This window comes from Falco cherrug, unplaced genomic scaffold, assembly GCF_023634085.1.
Source record: "Falco cherrug isolate bFalChe1 unplaced genomic scaffold, bFalChe1.pri scaffold_35, whole genome shotgun sequence".
In the NCBI taxonomy this organism is placed as follows: domain Eukaryota; kingdom Metazoa; phylum Chordata; class Aves; order Falconiformes; family Falconidae; genus Falco; species Falco cherrug.
In genome coordinates, this window is record NW_026599480.1 from 1,370,073 (window position 1) to 1,396,372 (window position 26,300).

The 26,300-nt window shown below is 51.9% G+C and overlaps 3 long non-coding RNA genes across 3 annotated transcripts; all 3 read left to right on the top strand.

Moving 5' to 3' along the window:
- Positions 1-3,298: 3,298 nt before the first annotated feature.
- Positions 3,299-7,880, top strand: LOC129735121 (uncharacterized). Its single transcript, XR_008730574.1, has 3 exons — positions 3,299-3,374; positions 4,634-4,831; positions 7,500-7,880. It is a non-coding gene; the product is annotated as an uncharacterized LOC129735121 (long non-coding RNA).
- Positions 7,881-16,484: 8,604 nt separating this feature from the next.
- On the top strand, positions 16,485-18,526 carry LOC129735123 (uncharacterized). The gene is made up of 3 exons (XR_008730577.1): positions 16,485-16,633; positions 16,809-16,953; positions 17,942-18,526. It is a non-coding gene; the product is annotated as an uncharacterized LOC129735123 (long non-coding RNA).
- Positions 18,527-19,695: 1,169 nt separating this feature from the next.
- Positions 19,696-24,372, top strand: LOC129735119 (uncharacterized). Its single transcript, XR_008730572.1, has 3 exons — positions 19,696-19,823; positions 21,077-21,274; positions 23,943-24,372. It is a non-coding gene; the product is annotated as an uncharacterized LOC129735119 (long non-coding RNA).
- Positions 24,373-26,300: the final 1,928 nt, after the last annotated feature.

Here is a 26,300-nt window from a genome sequence, read left to right on the forward strand (position 1 = left end):
TCCTGGTCTGGATCCTGTGCTGGAGCTCACCTGGTATGCCAGGGGCGCATCGTCAGTCCTGGCTGAGTTCACAGACGAAGCACTCCTGCTAAGTATCTTATTAGTGAGAGCTTTAACTTGATACTTTCTTTCACGTGCCTCAAGGAAGAAAACCTGCGGACAATGCAGAGAAGCCTCCCCACGTGTCATCGCCAGACCTAGATGAATTCATAAAAGAGCTGTATAAAGCAGCACCAGGTGGGTATACGTCCCTCTGAACCAGAGAAGTTGGGAAGCTGAGGGCAGAGGCATGTGTGGAGAAGCCGTAGCCTCCACAAGCAGAAAGGGATTGATCATTTTTTGGACATTTCTAACCTCCTGTGAGATTGCCGTGACTGTGCAGGACTCACTAACGTGCAGATTTTTTCGACAGGAGTAGAAGGCCAGAGCAGCTCAGATGCTGAGGATCATAAAAGTTTCCGGAAGTACTGCATTGAAGGTGCTGTGGCAGTTTTGGGCTCCGTCCTATATGGGATGGTGTTGTGTTGTGTCATCATTGTGTGGAGGAAGAGGAGACGGTGAGTTGTTGGGGTTTTTTTCCCCAAACTTCCATATTAGCTGGCTGCTTTAAGCCATGAAGCATTTCGTGGTAGGGTCTTCTGGAATGCCGAGTTAGTTACTGGCCAAAGTCCGCTGAGAATTCTGCGGTGAGGTGTTTGACCGGGCCTCTCAATTCTTGGGTTAGCTACGTGTTACCTTGCTAACTTGCTAAGCAAGTGTTTGCTAGAAGCAACCCTGCCTCGACAAGAGCAGACCAGGTGACAGATATGGGCAGAGCAAGGTCAGAAAGTCAAAACAACGAGGGATGAGGCTGCCCCAGAAAGGGAGAAATGCCAGAGCGGCATCTCTCTCCCTACCAGTGAGCCTAGGAGAAGAAATCACCCTGCTAGGTGATGCCTTAGATCCCAGGTGTTCACCTCAGCCAAGATGTCCAAGCAACTGGGATTGGTGAGGAAGCTGTCAAGTTTTCTTTGGAGAAAGAGAGTCAATCTGTCCCATGTGCTTTCCAGCACTGCCAGTGTGCGTGTTGTCAGCACGGGCAGGGGTTTTGCCTGCGCAGGGCTCTGGATACGTATTCTGCAGAGAGCATCCTCTCTTCAGAGCACCCCACCGAACAGAGAGCCGAGGCTGTCCCCTTGTCTGGTCAGGGATGGACAGGGGAGCTGAGTGCTGGACTCCACAAGCATGCTGAGAGAGAGAACAGGAGGCTCTCCTAGCCCTGCAGTGCCGTGCCCAGCTTTGCTCCCCTCAGTCTGCTGGAGTCAGGTCTCCTTTCCAGCGTGGGCAGAGCAGGCAGGTCAGGATGGTCAGGGCCGAGAGGAGACAAGCCATGGGCAGGCGAGCAGAGCCCCAGCCGACGGGTGCAGGGAGCCCACTTTTTGAAGAGAGCTCTCTGTGCCCACAGCTCCCATGTGCACCCCACAGTGCACCGGGTACTGCCCCCACCCTAACCCCCATACAGCACCACAGCTGCCGTAGGGTCTCAGCAGCCTCCTCTCTCCACAGGCGCCTCGCTGCGAGAAAACAGGCCAACAGCAGCAGCTGACCCTTGCGCTCAGACAGCCGTCCTGCACATCCCAGCATGTACTGAGAGCCAGACCCGGCACCAGCACCCATCATCCATGCCTGGAAAACTGGACCATCTGCCACAGAGTACCAGGGAACTGGCCCCCTACCAGTTCAGCACAGCCACCAGGCTTCAGTGGTCAACCATGTATTGCTGAAGAACAGCACAAAAATAAACACAGAGCAGTAGCACAATTGCCTCGGTCTTAACAACAACAAAAGCAGGAACTTGCAAGTTGTGGGCTGTAGTCTGGGCTGAGGCATGGGGTTTCTGACAGGCCAGTCAGACATGCTCCCCACACCCATTGTATTGAAATTATGGGTGAGAGCATGTGAGGAAGTTGTGAAGAGGGTCTATACTCCCCCATCTGCAAGAGAGCCCTCGCTCACATTTGGGCTTTGAGCGGGCAGCTCTCCAAGTATAAAGCCATCACCTACCCATGCCGTCTCCCAGCCCGTCAGCCCTGGCACCCCGCTGGGAGGCTGCGTATCCATCGCCTGCAGCCAGGCCTGTAAACAACTTGAAGTGAGAACCACAAACAGAAGTCCTTCCTGGCACCTTCTCTGGTGGAGCTGTGTATGGGTGGTGCCATGGAGCATTTTGGCTCTGGCTGAGTGCACTGCTTTAGCTGCAGCCTCTCCGAGTGATTCTTTATAACTTAATCCTGTCAGCGAGGAGAAGCGTCCAGCTCTGCCACTGAAGGCAGCAGCCTCCAGTCACCAGGCTGCTCCCTACAGGAAGCAATCCCGACTGCCTGGATCTCGCCGCTGAGAGGCTGTATTTAAAAATGAAGTGTTTTCCAGCAAGGGAAACAAGGCTTGAGCACTCATACTCTGGCTGGTGACTCTCCCAGGCAGCTGCATGTTCCCAGTCCCTCAGCAGGACAGGTGTAGCCAGAGCCCCGTCGGAGTCAGCAGAAAAACACGCTAGCCCTATTCCTGCAGGACCTACAGACGCCGGGGCGGCTCCAGGGGGCTCTGCAAGTCGGGGTGCCCGGTGCCCGTGCCCGGGGCACCTGCCGGCGCCTCTTTCCCTCCTTAGCTCTCAGCTCCCCCCCAGGGCTGCCCCGGCCAACCCTGACTCCAGCTGCCCCGGGGCCTGGCACAGCGGGGGGCTGGAACCTCCCCACAGAACCCCCGGGCAGCCAGCAGGCAGCAGACACCCCTGTGCCAGCCCAAGGGGCATCCCTCACCCCACGGCCGGCCACAGGTCCCCTCAGCCGGGCCACAGCCCCAGCACAGGCTGTGCCTGCCCAGCCCAACATGGCTGCCAGGAGGCTGAGGGTGGGCAGTGGCAGCTCCCAGCATGCCCCGGGAACAGCCTGGCCATGGGGTGGTGCCAGGCCTACAGCTCCCAGCATGCCCCGGGAACAGCCTGGCCATGGGGTGGCCCCGGGCCTACAGCTCCCAGCATGCCCCGGGAACAGCCTGGCCATGGGGTGGTGCCAGGCCTACAGCTCCCAGCATGCCCCGGGAACAGCCTGGCCATGGGGTGGTGCCAGGCCTACAGCTCCCAGCATGCCCCGGGAACAACCTGGCCATGGGGTGGCCCCGGGCCTACAGCTCCCAGCATGCCCTGGGGCACGCCTTCTCCCAGCAGGCCATGGGACATCCCTGCCCAGCAGTCAGGCCTTGGGAGGACACCAGCCCCCAGCCCGGGCCCTGTAGGCCCCATGGCCCCTTCCCGGGACTGCCCGAGCACAGGCCCCGGCCCCGGAGCCCCCGTGGGCAGAGACGAGGGGAAGGGAGGCACTGAGCGGCAGGGAGAGGTGGGTCAAGGCGGAGGGGTGGCCGGAGAGGGGCAGGGAGAGCGGGGGGGGCTGGGCAGGGATGGAGAAAGGACAGGGACTGACGAGGAGCGGGCAGAGGGATGCAGCGGGACAGAGACAGAGGGGCAGGGGGGTGCCGCAAGGGATGCAGGATCAGCAGCAGGAGAGAGGGCTAGGGAGAGGAGCGGAGGGGCGGGAAGGGGGACGGAGGCACAGACCAGCAGAGGCAGGGCGAGGGGACAGGATCCGTGAGCGGCTTGTGACTTTGGCAGTGGGCAGCAAAGCTGCTTCTGTGGGTCTTTCCTTTCCCCCTCTGCCCTTATCCCCTCCCCACCCTTCCCCTCGGTGAGGCTGTGTCTGTGGTGTGCCTGCTCTGGTGAAAGGAGCTCCTGCACCAGCCTGAGGGCAAAAGAAGAGGGGCAAGGAGCGAGCTTAGTTTGTCGCAGTCCTTAGTTTGCAGGTTTCATGTATCGGCCCTCTTCAGAAAACACAGCGTGTCTGTGTGTCAGTGGTGCCGGCAGATTTTTATTCTTTATAGCAATTCCTTTAAATACCGGGCTTCATGCAGAAGGTTCACACGGTGCTGTGCTTGTAGTAAACGGAATTGCTTTTATGCATGCTGCATTCTGGAGGTGGCAAGTGCCAGGTTAGAGATGAAGATGGAAATGAAAGCAAGTGACGCACACGCAGTGGTGATCCTGCCACAAGCATGCTGTGTATTGGCCTGGGAGAACGCTGCAGGGACTCTCAGAAGTCAAGGTTTTCAGTGCTGTTTCTGTGTTTGATACCCAAGGGATGGCTTCCCTCTGCATGCGTTTCTGGGCAGGCGTGTGCGTGGAACATAGGGGTGTCTCTGTGCCGTAAGTGGGACTGATGGCAGCTTTTCATTTCATTCCAACTCAAAAGTAAAGAAAGATTGTACCTGCAAAAGAATTCAAACAGCCGTCTTTGTTTCCCAGAGCGAGCATACAAGCATGGGGGAGCGGTTTGCAGGTTCAGAACTTCAGCCAGCTCTGGATGGTAAACCCTCAGGAGAGGAAAGAGAAGCCCCACTTTTTTAACTACAGCTCTGCTTCCCTTAATGTGTCTTCTTGTTAGATTGTGTCGGTAGTCAGATTAAAAGCACATGATTAAACTGTGCTTGTTCATGAAGATATTTGAGGGTTATTTACGGCCTTAAATCCTCTTACGAGTGGGGCACTCTGTTGCCCTGTGGGCAGTACAATGTCGTGACTGGTAATTTTCCTTTTCTTGCCTAGTGTACGGATGCATTTCTGAAGGCGAGTGTTGGGTCTTATTGGCGCCGCACAAGAAACCAACGTGTGAAACCCAGACATTCACTGTTAGAAACAGGAAGAAGCTATGGGCCCTTGCTTCAGATTCTGCAAAAGATGTACCAAGGCTGAGGAAAGTGGCAAAAAGGGAAGAAATGCCGTAGCATAACTTTGGGATGGCAGGTGAGGTTTCCATCAGTGTTCCTCAAACGTAGCAGCCTCATTTGGTTTGCGGATGTGGTATTGAACTCAAACTGCGAGACTGGTTTCCTTTATTGCGGGTGGTACTGTAGCGCACGTACCTTTCATGTCCCAAGGAAGTTGCCAAGGCTGTAGTTAACCTTCCGCAGAACCACCTCAAATTTTCCGTAGCGCGTGATTTCCTTCAACAGTCAAGTCCAGGTCTGTGGCATACAATAACCCCTACCCCGTTTGGGATCTGGATGTGGTTGATTTTTAATTCAGACTTATCTGCTGTTAGAGATGTTTGGGTTTTGGTCCAAATAGGGAAATGCTGATTGTGTGCATTCTTTTGCTTTTTCCATAGTGTTGTTCCATGTTTAGTCATTTGTTCCTTACAAAAATAATGTATGGGTGTCTATGAAGCTGGAGGTGTTTACGTTCTTGTGGCTGAATGTAGCAGTGGAGCTATCTTGCTGTACTTAAAGCAAGAGCAGCTTAATGTAACTTCACTTAAAATCTGGTCTTGGTAGGCAAATCCTACCCTGATAAGCATTTAAAACAAGCAAACAAAAAATTCAAATCTGTGACAAGGTATAGGTGGAGCACCTGAACTGGTGCAAGGCAGCAGTTCTCTCGCTGATACCCACACATTGCAGGTTGCCATCACGACCTTGAAATAGTGCGCCATTAATGTTAACTACTAGCAGCGACCTTGAAATAGTGCGCCATTAATGTTAACTACTAGCAGCGACCTTGAAATAGTGCACCATTAATGTTAACTACTAGCAGCTTGTGAACCTAACAGTCAAGGTAGAAAATAATTTCCCACTGCCACCTTTTTTTAGTTTTCTTTTATGTTTTAAAGTGTCTGATTTGATACTTTCTGATGTATTTGAAACCTGTGTCATATCCTACGTAGTTTGTGACAAGTGTGTGGCAGATGGGACTTTTCTGCTTGGAGAGGTGGTGAGATGGAGAGTGGAGAATGGTTATATGGCACAAGCGCAGAAGTATAAAAAGGGATTAAGAGGCTTGTGTACCTTGCTGCCAGTTCAGTGGCATGAGAATTCCTGTAACGACAAATTCCTTCTGGCTCTGAAGGAAGGAACGTGCCAGCCTGCTGAGTTTCCAACCAGAGCAACACTAGCAACGGATGTTGTTCCCAAATGGTGAGGTGGTTGTAAGCTTCATCAGTAGTAGAAGCTGTGGAGAAAGTCAGGAATCGTCTGCCGTTCTGCAAGTCAAGTGCTTGGCTCTTTTGTCACTAGTGTTGATTTAAGGGTGCATCGCTTATAAAGAGCACTTGACCTTTGTAATTCTTCATACTGCTAAGTTCTGGGTGCCATCAGAGAACCACTGTGCTGTGAAGGCCCTGTAAACATACGGCGATGTTTGTGTTTATCCATTTTGCCTTCCCTTAGATGATGTTATTTTGTCATTTGAAACCTTAGTGGCAGGATTTGGGGCTTTATCCTGATCAGGCATCTAAGGGCCAGCTCTCGGCTGCAGCTGCAGCAGAAGTGTTCAGGTGGTTTGAGCACCAAATGAAACTTCCACTTGGCTGTCATTTTGGCTTTTCCCTTCCTCTTTAAAATTTATATTTTAATTAAGAGTTTTAAGTATTTGGCTTCCTTACAGAAAAAACCCCCAGTGCTATCCTTGTCCTGTTATGATAAGGCCCTAATCTGGAGGGCAGAAAGCGGAGACCACCAGGAAGATGTTGAGAGGAAGGGGAAGAATGTTAGAGCCATGAGTTGGGTGTTCTGAGATCTGAGGAGATGGAAAAGGTGCCTCCCAGGTAGCTAAAGGGAAGCACAGGAGAGCAGCTGGGAGCCAGAAGTGTGGTGTGGGCATATGGAAGTGCTACGCTGTGGTGTGTTAGGCAAATTATTTTTAGGAACTTTCTCATTTGTTGTCATTTCCCAGGCTCCTGAGGTGCAGGAATGCTGGAGGCAAGAAGCTGCCAGCATCAACTACGTGGAAAATGAACACTTCTATCTCCATTTCACTTTCCTCACTTCTGTGTTGCGGTGGCAGGGCAGTACAGACCCTGACCCGGACCCGGACCCTGACCCTGACCCTGCGAGTACGCAGGCAGCTTGTGTGGCCAGTGCCGGTGCGGTTCTGGCACAGAGGATCAAGCGCTTCCTGCTTCAGAGCTGTCAGGCTGACACTCTTCAGCACTCAATGAAGCTCTAAATTACAGCTAAAGGAGGACAGAAATTTTGCTTCAGAGCTTGATAATGTCGTTCTGATCCATCCTTTTGCTTGTTCAGTGGCTACAGAAGGGAACCACTGCCTTGGTAGGAGCATCCATTGAGTTCTTCGTGTGTGATATTAGAGGATCATTGTGTCTGTTTACGCATGAGACCATTACAGCAGGTGTTTTGAAGATGTTCACGTGTGGTACATAAAACCTTTGCCAGTAAAACAGTAAATCCACGCAGTGGGGTCTAAAGCACACAGATCCAGTGCGATCCTCCAAAGAGCTTTGAAAGTGTCTCCCCAAGGGTACAGACCTGGCTGTTGGTGATTCTGTTGAACTGCCAGTTGCTTGGTTGAAGTTGCTATGTCAGAAGTCATCTTCTGGGGGCCGAATGCTGCAAATGGTAGAATGTTTAAGGAAGCAAATGAATAACCTTCAGACTTGATTTTACTCTTTTAACAGATTGTACACAAATGGGAGGCCTGAGCAGGCTGCCTTTAGCAGGGGAACGTGACCTGACTGCACAGGAGGCAAGGAACTCCCTTCTCTCGCTGACCATGAGCCCTCAGTTTCAAGGCAGATGTGAAGAGGAATATTTGACCCGTGGGAAATGCAACTTCAGATACGTAAGCCAGGTGGGACTGCCATGTGAGCCCTGTGATAGGAGCCGTGTATCCCAACCGTGAACGTAGAGGCTGGGCCCAGTTTTTAGCTTGGTTCAATATGAGCTCTGCTGACTGATTCTGTGATCAAGAGCAGGCAAGTCTGCCCCCTGAGAGGATGTTGTCGTGGGTGGAAGGGTTGAAGTGCAGTGACTGCGTCAACAAACAGGTGGTTTGAAAAGTCTTTTGGGCAAGGATCTGGTACGCTGGCGTAATGCCTTTTCCCTTTACAAAGGTGTCCAGTAAACACAAGTGTTCCTGCATGTGTCCAGTAGCGCAGAGACCTCTGTACTTTCTTTGGACTGATTGTTGTGTAAGATCTGGGGGTTTGGGGACAGTTCTGAAAATTGTTCAGAAGGTGTCTTGAATGTTGGGTGAAATGGGTCATCACTTCCATAAACCTCTAGCCTGTAAAGAAGAGCCATGGATGTAAGGAGATTTTCTTTTTTTCTCTCCTTATTGTTACTGGGAGGAAAAGCAGTGATTAACTATTGACCTGTGATACCCCCAGGTGCAGACTGTGCAGTGCATTTGAGGTGGATCGCTCCTGTACTGCCAAGACTGAGCCCAGACTCCTCGATGCTTTGCACACTGGCACTGGAAGTCCTTGTGCAGCTGTGGGTACTGGCTTTCTGTGCTGCAGTGTGAAAAACACAAAACACCGGGGTTGGGGTTTGCAGAGAAGTGGGAAAAAGTTGATTATTTTGTGCTAGGAAGAGAATGTCCTGTAGTTTTCAGACTTTGCACCTCTCCACTTGGAATTTAAAAGCTGCTTTTAACTCTGCTGCTATGTTTCAGTGGGCGGGAAGGTGTCCGGTTGTCACAGATGATGCGTCCCATCAAGAAGGATCTTTCCCTTCTGAGTTGAGCTTTCTTTGCTTGGCGTGGAAAGTGCCTTAAGCTGAACGATTTCAGATGGCAGTGAAGGAATTACATCGACATGGGGATTTAGCAACAAACCCAAAGGTATGTCGTCTTACATTTCAGTATATGATTTTTTAAAATCAGGATTTGCTGGGTTTTGAGCAGGAGACCCATTTTGCATGTGCCTACATAAACCCCATTTTCATGGATAGATGCATGCAGTATGTTTTGTGATGTGATACTCAATTACGTATAAGCTGTTCTATGCTGTGCTCTTCTGGGCTTGTCGTAGTCCTTTGAAACACAGCCCTGTGCATCAAGGGGGCAAGCTGTGTCACCTGCTTTCCCCCACAACATAGAGCAATGTAACTGTCATAAATACAGGCTGAGCAAAACTAGTTGAGAGATTTGTGGGCTACTGTTAGCATCACAGTGGGCCAGGAATTAGCCCATGCTTACTAATAAGTTCCTGTATTTTAATTATCCTACGCCACCCGAGGGGCAGGACAGTGTCAGGGCACTTCCCCAGGGCATAAAACTGGACATGTCTGCTTCTCTCCGAGGGTCCGCTATGTACAAAGCATCCTTCAGCACTATCTGGGTGCCTGGTGTTCTCAAAGGGTCCCAAATGGATAAAGTTCACTCCTGCTGCCTGCTTGTCAGCAGGAACTCTGTCTGCAGCTGTGCTTCTGTGCGGTGAGAAACTTCCTCATGTTCTTTGCTTGGCAGACCTGGCGTGTCTTCTGTCTTCCTTTGCTTCCTTTCGATTCAGTGTTTCAGCGATGGTTAGATATGGAGCAAAGATTTCTTAGGCTTGTGTCTCGCCAGCTTTCAGTAAAGATACTAAACCTATTTAGACTTGGGTAACTGAACAGCTCTTCTGGCTTCCTATCCTCAGGAGTGTCAACAGGGGAGACATAGATGTTCATCTTTGCATACCTCTCGGACCACTGATGGTTGGATTTCCATGCTTGTGCTTGAGAACAGCTTCACGCTCAGGTTCTCAAGGCCAGTGTTTGGGAGGTTAACGGAACATGCTAGCGGGTGGTGTGGCAGGCTCTGTGAGGAAAGCTCAAGACTTAATTGCAGAACTGGTATCTCCAGTGGAGGTATTTCAGTTATGTTGCATTGGAGTTGGTATTGGCATGTGGCATGGGGTACTCACGTATTGAGGTATTTACTGTCAGTGAAGAGGTTCCGTAGTTGCTTTCTTATGGAAAAGACTGGTTTTCCATGCTTGTAATTCTATAAATAAGTCGTATATCTAAACCGCGGCATTTTTATTCAAAAAGAGGACAGATGCAGTCTGCTCTCTGGAAGTCCAAGGGAGCAGTTCTGCTGCCCCCCCTCCTTACTTCTCAAGAATCAAACCTCTTAACATGTCACGATGGCCATGGCCCAGATGGCCTCCAGCCATCACATCACCCACAAGTCCTTCTCTGTTAGCAAACAACAGCTGCAGGGTGCTCCTTCCCTAGCAGGCTCCCTCACCAGCTGGGTCAGGAAGGTCTCGTCCGCACAGCTCAGGAAGCTCCTAGAGCCTTTCCTCTCTGCTGTACTGTATTTCCAGCAGACATCTGGGAAGCTCAATTCCCTCATGAGAACAAGGGTAGCGATGGTGAGATTTCTCCCAGCTGCTGATTGATAGAATATTTCATCTGCCTCTTCATCCTGCTGTGGTGGTCTTAAGAGCCTCCCACCATGACATCTGCATTGCTGGCCTTTCCCCTCGTTCGTACCCATAAACACTCGGCCCTTTCATCACTATCATCAAGCTCTAGACAGTCAAAACACTCCTTAGCGCAGTGTCAGTCTCGGTCTCCACTGGAAGCCCTGCCTTCCTGGGGTGGGGTGTGCCAGGGGGGTGCTTGGGTGGGTGGCAGCATGCCGGGGGCATGGCTGCCCTGAGGAGGCTGGGCTGTGAGGTCACAAGCCCCAGTGTTCCACACCATGATACGTTGTGCCGTGGGCGTGGTCCATCAGTGCCAGCAGCAGCAGCAGCAGTGGTGACTGCAGCAGCAGCAGCAGCAGCAGCAGCAGCAGCAGCATGGTGCAGGCACAGGGGGCTGTGTCCCTCTCCTGCATCCTTATCCTCTTCCTCCTGGTGGCCCTGCAAGCCCAGGACACTTGGGCTGCTCCGTGGCGATTAGGTAGGTTGGCGGGTGAGGGCTGGAACCCAACCCTGGGCAGTGTGGTGTGGCAGCCTTCCCCGGCCTGCGAGTCGGGGCCAGAGCTGCACAGCAGGGCCAGGCATTAGTCCACGGGAGTGCTTGTCCTCTGGCTGGGTCACAGCCGTGCCTGGTGCCGTGACTCCACTGCTCCTGGGCTGCGCTCTGGCTATCAGCTTTGGGGACATCTGTCCTTGGGAGATGTCCATTCAGGAAGGCGGGAGCATTCCTGCTCTAGCCCTGCAGTGCTCTCCTTGGGCAACGCCAGGTCCCCAACACACAGCCCCATCTCGCAGGCCAGGGGAAGTAACAGGGCAGCTGTGGTGCAGCAGACTCTCAGTAGTCTCAGAAGTAGGCACTTCTCCCTGAGACAAAAAAAAAGGTGATTTTTTTTTTCCCTCCAGTCCTTTCCTGTGGGCTTCTTTAGTGCCCAGTAGAGTTGTCCCAGTAAGAATTCCTAAGAGGCTGTATGTTTGTCCACCTGGTCTTTGAAGGGTGTTGCACGTGGCCTGGAAACAGTACTTTGAAAGCTTTCCGGTCCCAGCCAACAGGTGTGTCACATTAAGAAGGGGGATTCCTCAAACCCTTCATATTTGATCAACCTGTCAATTTCCCCAGACAGACGATACCCTCATGGCCGACCAGCTAGCCCGCTACCTGCGTTTTGACAGCCCACTGTAGACGAGAGTGATTCAACTAACCTATTCAACGTCACTGAGCCAGATCCTTATATCAGTTATTCAGATCTCCAGAGACTTACACAAGCTCAAGATTTTTATTATACAAACTGCTAGTTTATGAAAGGATAAGGTTCAAAGACTGCTGGTGATAATATAGTAACTGCAAATCAAGCTTAAAACAACGCACCTAATAAAAGCTGGTATGAGATAGTCACTGAATATAGTTCTTACCCAGTTGGCATCTCTATGTGGGAGAAGACAGGTTCAGCCTGTCGACAGATCCCCGAAGATACGATGGAATCTTCCCACCCTTCCCCCGTCCAGTGCACACTTCTTATACTTCATAGTATATTGAACCTTCCTTATCATACACAGGACTGATTACATGTTTCTTGCTTCTACAGCAAAATTGTACCCATCCTGAGACAGCAGTGCTGAAGGTCTTTATGCATGCTCTCCGGGCAGGGTTTTGCCCTCTTCTGGAGGGACCTATTTGGGTTGGAGGTCATGACCTCCCACTGCCACATTTGTCTTTGTCCTATTTTCACCTAATTTTCTGTTGATGTCAGCGGATGGCAAGGTCTTGTCAGCTTGCATTCTCTCGCGACCAAAACTTTCCTCACTTGAAGGCTTCGATCTGCATTGCTTAGATAACGGTGTTCTTACTGCTCTCTGGTCTTTGTTTCCCGGCTTTTCTAAGGCTGCCTCCCTTCATGAGAAGTCCCTTCATGCATAACTGCTTCAGAGAGTGGGTCAGCTTGACCGGAACTTTGTGCACAGATTTGTTTTACGTGTAGTTACCCTCTAAACCAGAGTGTAGTAATTTGGGAGTTGAGACAACAACTTCCCCCTTTTGGGCTTATTTTGGTCCCAGACCAGTGCGTTTTCTTGACACTCAGGTGGAGCCTGAGTGACTCCAGCCCTACCCATTGTAGTTACTATTGGTATTGCGTGCCCTGTGAGGTGTGGCAGTACCTGGGAGGCGGGTGACTTTGGGGCGGAGGTGTGTGATTTCAGGGGAGCTTCTCTGTTCTGTTTGTTTACAGGCCTGGCTGCAGGCGATGGATATGCAGCTTCCCAGCGGGTTGCCAGGGCTGACGGGCTGGGAGACGGCATGGGTACGTGACGGCTTCTTACTTGGAGAGCTGCCCGCTCCAAGCCCAAATGTGAGCGAGGCGTCCCTTGCAGGTGTGGCAGTATAGACCTTTGTCATTGCGTGTGCCATGTCATGACATGATCCCCTCAAAGGTTCTGCTCTTCCGTTGTGCCAGCGTCTGTCACAGTGCATGTCACAAACTTCTCATGGGTGTTTGGTTGCAGCTGTGGCTCCAGCTCCTGGTCTGGATCCTGTGCTGGAGCTCACCTGGTATGCCAGGGGCGCATCGTCAGTCCTGGCTGAGTTCACAGACGAAGCACTCCTGCTAAGTATCTTATTAGTGAGAGCTTTAACTTGATACTTTCTTTCACGTGCCTCAAGGAAGAAAACGTGTTGGCAATACAGAGAAGCCTCACCACGTGTCATCGCCAGACCTAGAGGAAATCATGAAAGATCTGGATAAAGCAGCACCAGGTGGGTATACGTCCCTCTGAACCAGAGAAGTTGGGAAGCTGAGGGCAGAGGCATGTGTGGAGAAGCCGTAGCCTCCACAAGCAGAAAGGGATCGATCAGAGCCTTGCTGCACTGATGCTGGATTTCATGCCTTGCAAACACTGGTGAGCTGCAGAGATGGTCCGGAGTCTCTGCTGCGGCTTGTGGTTCAGGCTGAGTCCCAGGCACAGCTGCGGCCCTGGTGACACCGTTCCCAGCCAGAGCTGTTGTGGGCAGCTGTTGGTACCCAGCTGGCAGGAACTGGAGATGCTCGTGCCTTGCTGCCAGTTGCCGGAGGGGAGACTGCCCGTGGGTGGCCGAGAGGATGCACAGGCAGCTTGGGGTCACTGAGCCTGGCAGCCTTTGCTGCGTCTGTAGGCATGCCCTGGCCAGGATCGCAGCAGCCCCAGCTTCACAGCCTGGTTCATGCCCGTTGTTGTCCCTGACGGGTAGAAGACTCTCCGTGACACCTTGGGGGCAGGGAGAGGTGGGGGCTGGACACCCAGCTTCAGGCAGGACACCTGACTTGAAGGCAGCTAAACTGAAGGGCTGTGCATTGAGTCAGTGGTGCTTTACCTCTTTCTAGTTGTGGTTCTGGTACCTTGGTCATGCTTTTCCTCTTGTTTTGGGAGACCGTGGGCTCTTCTATGCCTCAGCTAACACTGGTGAAGGACTTTACTAAATACGCGTGCTTCCCAGGCAGGGTTTTGCCCTCTTCTGGAGGGACCTATTTGGGTGGGAGGTCGTGACCTCCCACTGCCACATTTGTCTTTGTCCTATTTTCACCTAATTTTCTGTTGATGTCAGCGGATGGCAAGGTCTTGTCAGCTTGCATTCTCTCGCGACCAAAACTTTCCTCACTTGAAGGCTTCGCTCTGCATTGCTTAGATAATGGTGTTCTTACTGCTCTCTGGTCTTTGTTTCCCGGCTTTCCTAAGGCTGCCTCCCTTCATGAGAAGTCCCTTCATGCATAACTGCTTCAGAGAGTGGGTCAGCTTGACCGGAACTTTGTGCACAGATTTGTTTTACGTGTAGTTACCCTCTAAACCAGAGTGTAGTAATTTGGGAGTTGAGACAACAACTTGCCCCTTTTGGGCTTATTTTGGTCCCAGACCAGTGCGTTTTCTTGACACTCAGGTGGAGCCTGAGTGACTCCAGCCCTACACATTGTAGTCACTATTGGTATTGCGTGCCCTGTGAGGTGTGGCAGTACCTGGGAGGCGGGTGACTTTGGGGCGGAGGTGTGTGATTTCAGGGGAGCTTCTCTGTTCTGTTTGTTTACAGGCCTGGCTGCAGGCGATGGATATGCAGCTTCCCAGCGGGGTGCCAGGGCTGACGGGCTGGGAGACGGCATGGGTATGTGATGGCTTCTTACTTGGAGAGCTGCCCGCTCCAAGCCCAAATGTGAGCGAGGCGTCCCTTGCAGGTGTGGCAGTATAGACCTTTGTCATTGCGTGTGCCATGTCATGACATGATCCCCTCAAAGGTTCTGCTCTTCCGTTGTGCCAGCGTCTGTCACAGTGCATGTCACAAACTTCTCATGGGTGTTTGGTTGCAGCTGTGGCTCCAGCTCCTGGTCTGGATCCTGTGCTGGAGCTCACCTGGTATGCCAGGGGCGCATCGTCAGTCCTGGCTGAGTTCACAGACGAAGCACTCCTGCTAAGTATCTTATTAGTGAGAGCTTTAACTTGATACTTTCTTTCACGTGCCTCAAGGAAGAAAACCTGTTGGCAATACAGAGAAGCCTCCCCACGTGTCATCGCCAGACCTAGAGGAAATCATGAAAGATCTGGATAAAGCAGCACCAGGTGGGTATACGTCCCTCTGAACCAGAGAAGTTGGGAAGCTGAGGGCAGAGGCATGTGTGGAGAAGCCGTAGCCTCCACAAGCAGAAAGGGATCGATCAGAGCCTTGCTGCACTGATGCTGGATTTCATGCCTTGCAAGCACTGGTGAGCTGCAGAGATGGTCCGGAGTCTCTGCTGCGGCTTGTGGTTCAGGCTGAGTCCCAGGCACAGCTGCGGCCCTGGTGACACCGTTCCCGGCCAGAGCTGTTGTGGGCAGCTGTTGGTACCCAGCTGGCAGGAACTGGAGATGCTCGTGCCTTGCTGCCAGTTGCCGGAGGGGAGACTGCCCGTGGGTGGCCGAGAGGATGCACAGGCAGCTTGGGGTCACTGAGCCTGGCAGCCTTTGCTGCGTCTGTAGGCATGCCCTGGCCAGGATCGCAGCAGCCCCAGCTTCACAGCCTCCTTCATGCCCGTTGTTCTCCCTGACGGGTAGAAGACTCTCCGTGACACCTTGGGGGCAGGGAGAGGTGGGGGCTGGACACCCAGCTTCAGGCAGGACGCCTGACTTGAAGGCAGCTAAACTGAAGGGCTGTGCATTGAGTCAGTGGTGCTTTACCTCTTTCTAGTTGTGGTTCTGGTACCTTGGTCATGCTTTTCCTCTTGTTTTGGGAGACCGTGGGCTCTTCTATGCCTCAGCTAACACTGGTGAAGGACTTTACTAAATACGCGTGCTTCCCAGGCAGGGTTTTGCCCTCTTCTGGAGGGACCTATTTGGGTTGGAGGTCGTGACCTCCCACTGCCACATTTGTCTTTGTCCTATTTTCACCTAATTTTCTGTTGATGTCAGCGGATGGCAAGGTCTTGTCAGCTTGCATTCTCTCGCGACCAAAACTTTCCTCACTTGAAGGCTCTGTTCTGCATTGCTTAGATAATGGTGTTCTTACTGCTCTCTGGTCTTTGTTTCCCGGCTTTCCTAAGGCTGCCTCCCTTCATGAGAAGTCCCTTCATGCATAACTGCTTCAGAGAGTGGGTCAGCTTGACCGGAACTTTGTGCACAGATTTGTTTCACGTGTAGTTACCCTCTAAACCAGAGTGTAGTAATTTGGGAGTTGAGACAACAGCTTCCCCCTTTTGGGCTTATTTTGGTCCCAGACCAGTGCGTTTTCTTGACACTCAGGTGGAGCCTGAGTGACTCCAGCCCTACCCATTGTAGTTACTATTGGTATTGCGTGCCCTGTGAGGTGTGGCAGTACCTGGGAGGCGGGTGACTTTGGGGCGGAGGTGTGTGATTTCAGGGGAGCTTCTCTGTTCTGTTTGTTTACAGGCCTGGCTGCAGGCGATGGATATGCAGCTTCCCAGCGGGTTGCCAGGGCTGACGGGCTGGGAGACGGTATGGGTACGTGACGGCTTCTTACTTGGAGAGCTGCCCGCTCCAAGCCCAAATGTGAGCGAGGCGTCCCTTGCAGGTGTGGCAGTATAGACCTTTGTCATTGCGTGTGCCATGTCATGACATGATCCCCTCAAAGGTTCTGCTCTTCCGTTGTGCCAGCGTCTGTCACAGTGCATGTCACAAACTTCTCATGGGTGTTTGGTTGCAGCTGTGGCTCCAGCTCCTGGTCTGGATCCTGTGCTGGAGCTCACCTGGTATGCCAGGGGCGCATCGTCAGTCCTGGCTGAGTTCACAGACGAAGCACTCCTGCTAAGTATCTTATTAGTGAGAGCTTTAACTTGATACTTTCTTTCACGTGCCTCAAGGAAGAAAACCTGCGGACAATGCAGAGAAGCCTCCCCACGTGTCATCGCCAGACCTAGATGAATTCATAAAAGAGCTGTATAAAGCAGCACCAGGTGGGTATACGTCCCTCTGAACCAGAGAAGTTGGGAAGCTGAGGGCAGAGGCATGTGTGGAGAAGCCGTAGCCTCCACAAGCAGAAAGGGATTGATCATTTTTTGGACATTTCTAACCTCCTGTGAGATTGCCGTGACTGTGCAGGACTCACTAACGTGCAGATTTTTTCGACAGGAGTAGAAGGCCAGAGCAGCTCAGATGCTGAGGATCATAAAAGTTTCCGGAAGTACTGCATTGAAGGTGCTGTGGCAGTTTTGGGCTCCGTCCTATATGGGATGGTGTTGTGTTGTGTCATCGTTGTGTGGAGGAAGAGGAGACGGTGAGTTGTTGGGGTTTTTTTCCCCAAACTTCCATATTAGCTGGCTGCTTTAAGCCATGAAGCATTTCGTGGTAGGGTCTTCTGGAATGCCGAGTTAGTTACTGGCCAAAGTCCGCTGAGAATTCTGCGGTGAGGTGTTTGACCGGGCCTCTCAATTCTTGGGTTAGCTACGTGTTACCTTGCTAACTTGCTAAGCAAGTGTTTGCTAGAAGCAACCCTGCCTCGACAAGAGCAGACCAGGTGACAGATATGGGCAGAGCAAGGTCAGAAAGTCAAAACAACGAGGGATGAGGCTGCCCCAGAAAGGGAGAAATGCCAGAGCGGCATCTCTCTCCCTACCAGTGAGCCTAGGAGAAGAAATCACCCTGCTAGGTGATGCCTTAAATCCCAGGTGTTCACCTCAGCCAAGATGTCCAAGCAACTGGGATTGGTGAGGAAGCTGTCAAGTTTTCTTTGGAGAAAGAGAGTCAATCTGTCCCATGTGCTTTCCAGCACTGCCAGTGTGCGTGTTGTCAGCACGGGCAGGGGTTTTGCCTGCGCAGGGCTCTGGATACGTATTCTGCAGAGAGCATCCTCTCTTCAGAGCACCCCACCGAACAGAGAGCCGAGGCTGTCCCCTTGTCTGGTCAGGGATGGACAGGGGAGCTGAGTGCTGGACTCCACAAGCATGCTGAGAGAGAGAACAGGAGGCTCTCCTAGCCCTGCAGTGCCGTGCCCAGCTTTGCTCCCCTCAGTCTGCTGGAGTCAGGTCTCCTTTCCAGCGTGGGCAGAGCAGGCAGGTCAGGATGGTCAGGGCCGAGAGGAGACAAGCCATGGGCAGGCGAGCAGAGCCCCAGCCGACGGGTGCAGGGAGCCCACTTTTTGAAGAGAGCTCTCTGTGCCCACAGCTCCCATGTGCACCCCACAGTGCCCCGGGTACTGCCCCCACCCTAACCCCCATACAGCACCACAGCTGCCGTAGGGTCTCAGCAGCCTCCTCTCTCCACAGGCGCCTCGCTGCGAGAAAACAGGCCAACAGCAGCAGCTGACCCTTGCGCTCAGACAGCCGTCCTGCACATCCCAGCATGTACTGAGAGCCAGACCCGGCACCAGCACCCATCATCCATGCCTGGAAAACTGGACCATCTGCCACAGAGTACCAGGGAACTGGCCCCCTACCAGTTCAGCACAGCCACCAGGCTTCAGTGGTCAACCATGTATTGCTGAAGAACAGCACAAAAATAAACACAGAGCAGTAGCACAATTGCCTCGGTCTTAACAACAACAAAAGCAGGAACTTGCAAGTTGTGGGCTGTAGTCTGGGCTGAGGCATGGGGTTTCTGACAGGCCAGTCAGACATGCTCCCCACACCCATTGTATTGAAATTATGGGTGAGAGCATGTGAGGAAGTTGTGAAGAGGGTCTATACTCCCCCATCTGCAAGAGAGCCCTCGCTCACATTTGGGCTTTGAGCGGGCAGCTCTCCAAGTATAAAGCCATCACCTACCCATGCCGTCTCCCAGCCCGTCAGCCCTGGCACCCCGCTGGGAGGCTGCGTATCCATCGCCTACAGCCAGGCCTGTAAACAACTTGAAGTGAGAACCACAAACAGAAGTCCTTCCTGGCACCTTCTCTGGTGGAGCTGTGTATGGGTGGTGCCATGGAGCATTTTGGCTCTGGCTGAGTGCACTGCTTTAGCTGCAGCCTCTCCGAGTGATTCTTTATAACTTAATCCTGTCAGCGAGGAGAAGCGTCCAGCTCTGCCACTGAAGGCAGCAGCCTCGAGTCACCAGGCTGCTCCCTACAGGAAGCAATCCCGACTGCCTGGATCTCGCCGCTGAGAGGCTGTATTTAAAAATGAAGTGTTTTCCAGCAAGGGAAACAAGGCTTGAGCACTCATACTCTGGCTGGTGACTCTCCCAGGCAGCTGCATGTTCCCAGTCCCTCAGCAGGACAGGTGTAGCCAGAGCCCCGTCAGAGTCAGCAGAAAAACACGCTAGCCCTATTCCTGCAGGACCTACAGACGCCGGGGCGGCTCCAGGGGGCTCTGCAAGTCGGGGTGCCCGGTGCCCGTGCCCGGGGCACCTGCCGGCGCCTCTTTCCCTCCTTAGCTCTCAGCTCCCCCCCAGGGCTGCCCCGGCCAACCCTGACTCCAGCTGCCCCGGGGCCTGGCACAGCGGGGGGCTGGAACCTCCCCACAGAACCCCCGGGCAGCCAGCAGGCAGCAGACACCCCTGTGCCAGCCCAAGGGGCATCCCTCACCCCACGGCCGGCCACAGGTCCCCTCAGCCGGGCCACAGCCCCAGCACAGGCTGTGCCTGCCCAGCCCAACATGGCTGCCAGGAGGCTGAGGGTGGGCAGTGGCAGCTCCCAGCATGCCCCGGGAACAGCCTGGCCATGGGGTGGTGCCAGGCCTACAGCTCCCAGCATGCCCCGGGAACAGCCTGGCCATGGGGTGGTGCCAGGCCTACAGCTCCCAGCATGCCCCGGGAACAGCCTGGCCATGGGGTGGTGCCAGGCCTACAGCTCCCAGCATGCCCTGGGAACAGCCTGGCCATGGGGTGGTGCCAGGCCTACAGCTCCCAGCATGCCCCGGGAACAGCCTGGCCATGGGGCGGCCCCGGGCCTACAGCTCCCAGCATGCCCCGGGAACAACCTGGCCATGGGGTGGCCCCGGGCCTACAGCTCCCAGCATGCCCCGGGGCACGCCTTCTCCCAGCAGGCCATGGGACATCCCTGCCCAGCAGTCAGGCCCTGGGAGGACACCAGCCCCCAGCCCGGGCCCTGTAGGCGCCATGGCCCCTTCCCGGGACTGCCCGAGCACAGGCCCCGGCCCCGGAGCCCCCGTGGGCAGAGACGAGGGGAAGGGAGGCACTGAGCGGCAGGGAGAGGTGGGTCAAGGCGGAGGGGTGGCCGGAGAGGGGCAGGGAGAGCGGGGGGGGCTGGGCAGGGATGGAGAAAGGACAGGGACTGACGAGGAGCGGGCAGAGGGATGCAGCGGGACAGAGACAGAGGGGCAGGGGGGTGCCGCAAGGGATGCAGGATCAGCAGCAGGAGAGAGGGCTAGGGAGAGGAGCGGAGGGGCGGGAAGGGGGACGGAGGCACAGACCAGCAGAGGCAGGGCGAGGGGACAGGATCCGTGAGCGGCTTGTGACTTTGGCAGTGGGCAGCAAAGCTGCTTCTGTGGGTCTTTCCTTTCCCCCTCTGCCCTTATCCCCTCCCCACCCTTCCCCTCGGTGAGGCTGTGTCTGTGGTGTGCCTGCTCTGGTGAAAGGAGCTCCTGCACCAGCCTGAGGGCAAAAGAAGAGGGGCAAGGAGCGAGCTGTCGCAGTCCTTAGTTTGCAGGTTTCATGTATCGGCCCTCTTCAGAAAACACAGCGTGTCTGTGTGTCAGTGGTGCCGGCAGATTTTTATTCTTTATAGCAATTCCTTTAAATACCGGGCTTCATGCAGAAGGTTCACACGGTGCTGTGCTTATAGTAAACGGAATTGCTTTTATGCATGCTGCATTCTGGAGGTGGCAAGTGCCAGGTTAGAGATGAAGATGGAAATGAAAGCAAGTGACGCACACGCAGTGGTGATCCTGCCACAAGCATGCTGTGTATTGGCCTGGGAGAACGCTGCAGGGACTCTCAGAAGTCAAGGTTTTCAGTGCTGTTTCTGTGTTTGATACCCAAGGGATGGCTTCCCTCTGCATGCGTTTCTGGGCAGGCGTGTGCGTGGAACATAGGGGTGTCTCTGTGCCGTAAGTGGGACTGATGGCAGCTTTTCATTTCATTCCAACTCAAAAGTAAAGAAAGATTGTACCTGCAAAAGAATTCAAACAGCCGTCTTTGTTTCCCAGAGCGAGCATACAAGCATGGGGGAGCGGTTTGCAGGTTCAGAACTTCAGCCAGCTCTGGATGGTAAACCCTCAGGAGAGGAAAGAGAAGCCCCACTTTTTTAACTACAGCTCTGCTTCCCTTAATGTGTCTTCTTGTTAGATTGTGTCGGTAGTCAGATTAAAAGCACATGATTAAACTGTGCTTGTTCATGAAGATATTTGAGGGTTATTTACGGCCTTAAATCCTCTTACGAGTGGGGCACTCTGTTGCCCTGTGGGCAGTACAATGTCGTGACTGGTAATTTTCCTTTTCTTGCCTAGTGTACGGATGCATTTCTGAAGGCGAGTGTTGGGTCTTATTGGCGCCGCACAAGAAACCAACGTGTGAAACCCAGACATTCACTGTTAGAAACAGGAAGAAGCTATGGGCCCTTGCTTCAGATTCTGCAAAAGATGTACCAAGGCTGAGGAAAGTGGCAAAAAGGGAAGAAATGCCGTAGCATAACTTTGGGATGGCAGGTGAGGTTTCCATCAGTGTTCCTCAAACGTAGCAGCCTCATTTGGTTTGCGGATGTGGTATTGAACTCAAACTGCGAGACTGGTTTCCTTTATTGCGGGTGGTACTGTAGCGCACGTACCTTTCATGTCCCAAGGAAGTTGCCAAGGCTGTAGTTAACCTTCCGCAGAACCACCTCAAATTTTCCGTAGCGCGTGATTTCCTTCAACAGTCAAGTCCAGGTCTGTGGCATACAATAACCCCTACCCCGTTTGGGATCTGGATGTGGTTGATTTTTAATTCAGACTTATCTGCTGTTAGAGATGTTTGGGTTTTGGTCCAAATAGGGAAATGCTGATTGTGTGCATTCTTTTGCTTTTTCCATAGTGTTGTTCCATGTTTAGTCATTTGTTCCTTACAAAAATAATGTATGGGTGTCTATGAAGCTGGAGGTGTTTACGTTCTTGTGGCTGAATGTAGCAGTGGAGCTATCTTGCTGTACTTAAAGCAAGAGCAGCTTAATGTAACTTCACTTAAAATCTGGTCTTGGTAGGCAAATCCTACCCTGATAAGCATTTAAAACAAGCAAACAAAAAATTCAAATCTGTGACAAGGTATAGGTGGAGCACCTGAACTGGTGCAAGGCAGCAGTTCTCTCGCTGATACCCACACATTGCAGGTTGCCATCACGACCTTGAAATAGTGCGCCATTAATGTTAACTACTAGCAGCGACCTTGAAATAGTGCGCCATTAATGTTAACTACTAGCAGCGACCTTGAAATAGTGCGCCATTAATGTTAACTACTAGCAGCTTGTGAACCTAACAGTCAAGGTAGAAAATAATTTCCCACTGCCACCTTTTTTTAGTTTTCTTTTATGTTTTAAAGTGTCTGATTTGATACTTTCCGGTGTATTTGAAACCTGTGTCATATCCTACGTAGTTTGTGACAAGTGTGTGGCAGATGGGACTTTTCTGCTTGGAGAGGTGGTGAGATGGAGAGTGGAGAATGGTTATATGGCACAAGCGCAGAAGTATAAAAAGGGATTAAGAGGCTTGTGTACCTTGCTGCCAGTTCAGTGGCATGAGAATTCCTGTAACGACAAATTCCTTCTGGCTCTGAAGGAAGGAACGTGCCAGCCTGCTGAGTTTCCAACCAGAGCAACACTAGCAACGGATGTTGTTCCCAAATGGTGAGGTGGTTGTAAGCTTCATCAGTAGTAGAAGCTGTGGAGAAAGTCAGGAATCGTCTGCCGTTCTGCAAGTCAAGTGCTTGGCTCTTTTGTCACTAGTGTTGATTTAAGGGTGCATCGCTTATAGAGAGCACTTGACCTTTGTAATTCTTCATACTGCTAAGTTCTGGGTGCCATCAGAGAACCACTGTGCTGTGAAGGCCCTGTAAACATACGGCGATGTTTGTGTTTATCCATTTTGCCTTCCCTTAGATGATGTTATTTTGTCATTTGAAACCTTAGTGGCAGGATTTGGGGCTTTATCCTGATCAGGCATCTAAGGGCCAGCTCTCGGCTGCAGCTGCAGCAGAAGTGTTCAGGTGGTTTGAGCACCAAATGAAACTTCCACTTGGCTGTCATTTTGGCTTTTCCCTTCCTCTTTAAAATTTATATTTTAATTAAGAGTTTTAAGTATTTGGCTTCCTTACAGAAAAAACCCCCAGTGCTATCCTTGTCCTGTTATGATAAGGCCCTAATCTGGAGGGCAGAAAGCGGAGACCACCAGGAAGATGTTGAGAGGAAGGGGAAGAATGTTAGAGCCGTGAGTTGGGTGTTCTGAGATCTGAGGAGATGGAAAAGGTGCCTCCCAGGTAGCTAAAGGGAAGCACAGGAGAGCAGCTGGGAGCCAGAAGTGTGGTGTGGGCATATGGAAGTGCTACGCTGTGGTGTGTTAGGCAAATTATTTTTAGGAACTTTCTCATTTGTTGTCATTTCCCAGGCTCCTGAGGTGCAGGAATGCTGGAGGCAAGAAGCTGCCAGCATCAACTACGTGGAAAATGAACACTTCTATCTCCATTTCACTTTCCTCACTTCTGTGTTGCGGTGGCAGGGCAGTACAGACCCTGACCCGGACCCGGACCCTGACCCTGACCCTGCGAGTACGCAGGCAGCTTGTGTGGCCAGTGCCGGTGCGGTTCTGGCACAGAGGATCAAGCGCTTCCTGCTTCAGAGCTGTCAGGCTGACACTCTTCAGCACTCAATGAAGCTCTAAATTACAGCTAAAGGAGGACAGAAATTTTGCTTCAGAGCTTGATAATGTCGTTCTGATCCATCCTTTTGCTTGTTCAGTGGCTACAGAAGGGAACCACTGCCTTGGTAGGAGCATCCATTGAGTTCTTCGTGTGTGATATTAGAGGATCATTGTGTCTGTTTACGCATGAGACCATTACAGCAGGTGTTTTGAAGATGTTCACGTGTGGTACATAAAACCTTTGCCAGTAAAACAGTAAATCCACGCAGTGGGGTCTAAAGCACACAGATCCAGTGCGATCCTCCAAAGAGCTTTGAAAGTGTCTCCCCAAGGGTACAGACCTGGCTGTTGGTGATTCTGTTGAACTGCCAGTTGCTTGGTTGAAGTTGCTATGTCAGAAGTCATCTTCTGGGGGCCGAATGCTGCAAATGGTAGAATGTTTAAGGAAGCAAATGAATAACCTTCAGACTTGATTTTACTCTTTTAACAGATTGTACACAAATGGGAGGCCTGAGCAGGCTGCCTTTAGCAGGGGAACGTGACCTGACTGCACAGGAGGCAAGGAACTCCCTTCTCTCGCTGACCATGAGCCCTCAGTTTCAAGGCAGATGTGAAGAGGAATATTTGACCCGTGGGAAATGCAACTTCAGATACGTAAGCCAGGTGGGACTGCCATGTGAGCCCTGTGATAGGAGCCGTGTATCCCAACCGTGAACGTAGAGGCTGGGCCCAGTTTTTAGCTTGGTTCAATATGAGCTCTGCTGACTGATTCTGTGATCAAGAGCAGGCAAGTCTGCCCCCTGAGAGGATGTTGTCGTGGGTGGAAGGGTTGAAGTGCAGTGACTGCGTCAACAAACAGGTGGTTTGAAAAGTCTTTTGGGCAAGGATCTGGTACGCTGGTGTAATGCCTTTTCCCTTTACAAAGGTGTTCAGTAAACACAAGTGTTCCTGCATGTGTCCAGTAGCGCAGAGACCTCTGTACTTTCTTTGGACTGATTGTTGTGTAAGATCTGGGGGTTTGGGGACAGTTCTGAAAATTGTTCAGAAGGTGTCTTGAATGTTGGGTGAAATGGGTCATCACTTCCATAAACCTCTAGCCTGTAAAGAAGAGCCATGGATGTAAGGAGATTTTCTTTTTTTCTCTCCTTATTGTTACTGGGAGGAAAAGCAGTGATTAACTATTGACCTGTGATACCCCCAGGTGCAGACTGTGCAGTGCATTTGAGGTGGATCGCTCCTGTACTGCCAAGACTGAGCCCAGACTCCTCGATGCTTTGCACACTGGCACTGGAAGTCCTTGTGCAGCTGTGGGTACTGGCTTTCTGTGCTGCAGTGTGAAAAACACAAAACACCGGGGTTGGGGTTTGCAGAGAAGTGGGAAAAAGTTGATTATTTTGTGCTAGGAAGAGAATGTCCTGTAGTTTTCAGACTTTGCACCTCTCCACTTGGAATTTAAAAGCTGCTTTTAACTCTGCTGCTATGTTTCAGTGGGCGGGAAGGTGTCCGGTTGTCACAGATGATGCGTCCCATCAAGAAGGATCTTTCCCTTCTGAGTTGAGCTTTCTTTGCTTGGCGTGGAAAGTGCCTTAAGCTGAACGATTTCAGATGGCAGTGAAGGAATTACATCGACATGGGGATTTAGCAACAAACCCAAAGGTATGTCGTCTTACATTTCAGTATATGATTTTTTAAAATCAGGATTTGCTGGGTTTTGAGCAGGAGACCCATTTTGCATGTGCCTACATAAACCCCATTTTCATGGATAGATGCATGCAGTATGTTTTGTGATGTGATACTCAATTACGTATAAGCTGTTCTATGCTGTGCTCTTCTGGGCTTGTCGTAGTCCTTTGAAACACAGCCCTGTGCATCAAGGGGGCAAGCTGTGTCACCTGCTTTCCCCCACAACATAGAGCAATGTAACTGTCATAAATACAGGCTGAGCAAAACTAGTTGAGAGATTTGTGGGCTACTGTTAGCATCACAGTGGGCCAGGAATTAGCCCATGCTTACTAATAAGTTCCTGTATTTTAATTATCCTACGCCACCCGAGGGGCAGGACAGTGTCAGGGCACTTCCCCAGGGCATAAAACTGGACATGTCTGCTTCTCTCCGAGGGTCCGCTATGTACAAAGCATCCTTCAGCACTATCTGGGTGCCTGGTGTTCTCAAAGGGTCCCAAATGGATAAAGTTCACTCCTGCTGCCTGCTTGTCAGCAGGAACTCTGTCTGCAGCTGTGCTTCTGTGCGGTGAGAAACTTCCTCATGTTCTTTGCTTGGCAGACCTGGCGTGTCTTCTGTCTTCCTTTGCTTCCTTTCGATTCAGTGTTTCAGCGATGGTTAGATATGGAGCAAAGATTTCTTAGGCTTGTGTCTCGCCAGCTTTCAGTAAAGATACTAAACCTATTTAGACTTGGGTAACTGAACAGCTCTTCTGGCTTCCTATCCTCAGGAGTGTCAACAGGGGAGACATAGATGTTCATCTTTGCGTACCTCTCGGACCACTGATGGTTGGATTTCCATGCTTGTGCTTGAGAACAGCTTCACGCTCAGGTTCTCAAGGCCAGTGTTTGGGAGGTTAACGGAACATGCTAGCGGGTGGTGTGGCAGGCTCTGTGAGGAAAGCTCAAGACTTAATTGCAGAACTGGTATCTCCAGTGGAGGTATTTCAGTTATGTTGCATTGGAGTTGGTATTGGCATGTGGCATGGGGTACTCACGTATTGAGGTATTTACTGTCAGTGAAGAGGTTCCGTAGTTGCTTTCTTATGGAAAAGACTGGTTTTCCATGCTTGTAATTCTATAAATAAGTCGTATATCTAAACCGCGGCATTTTTATTCAAAAAGAG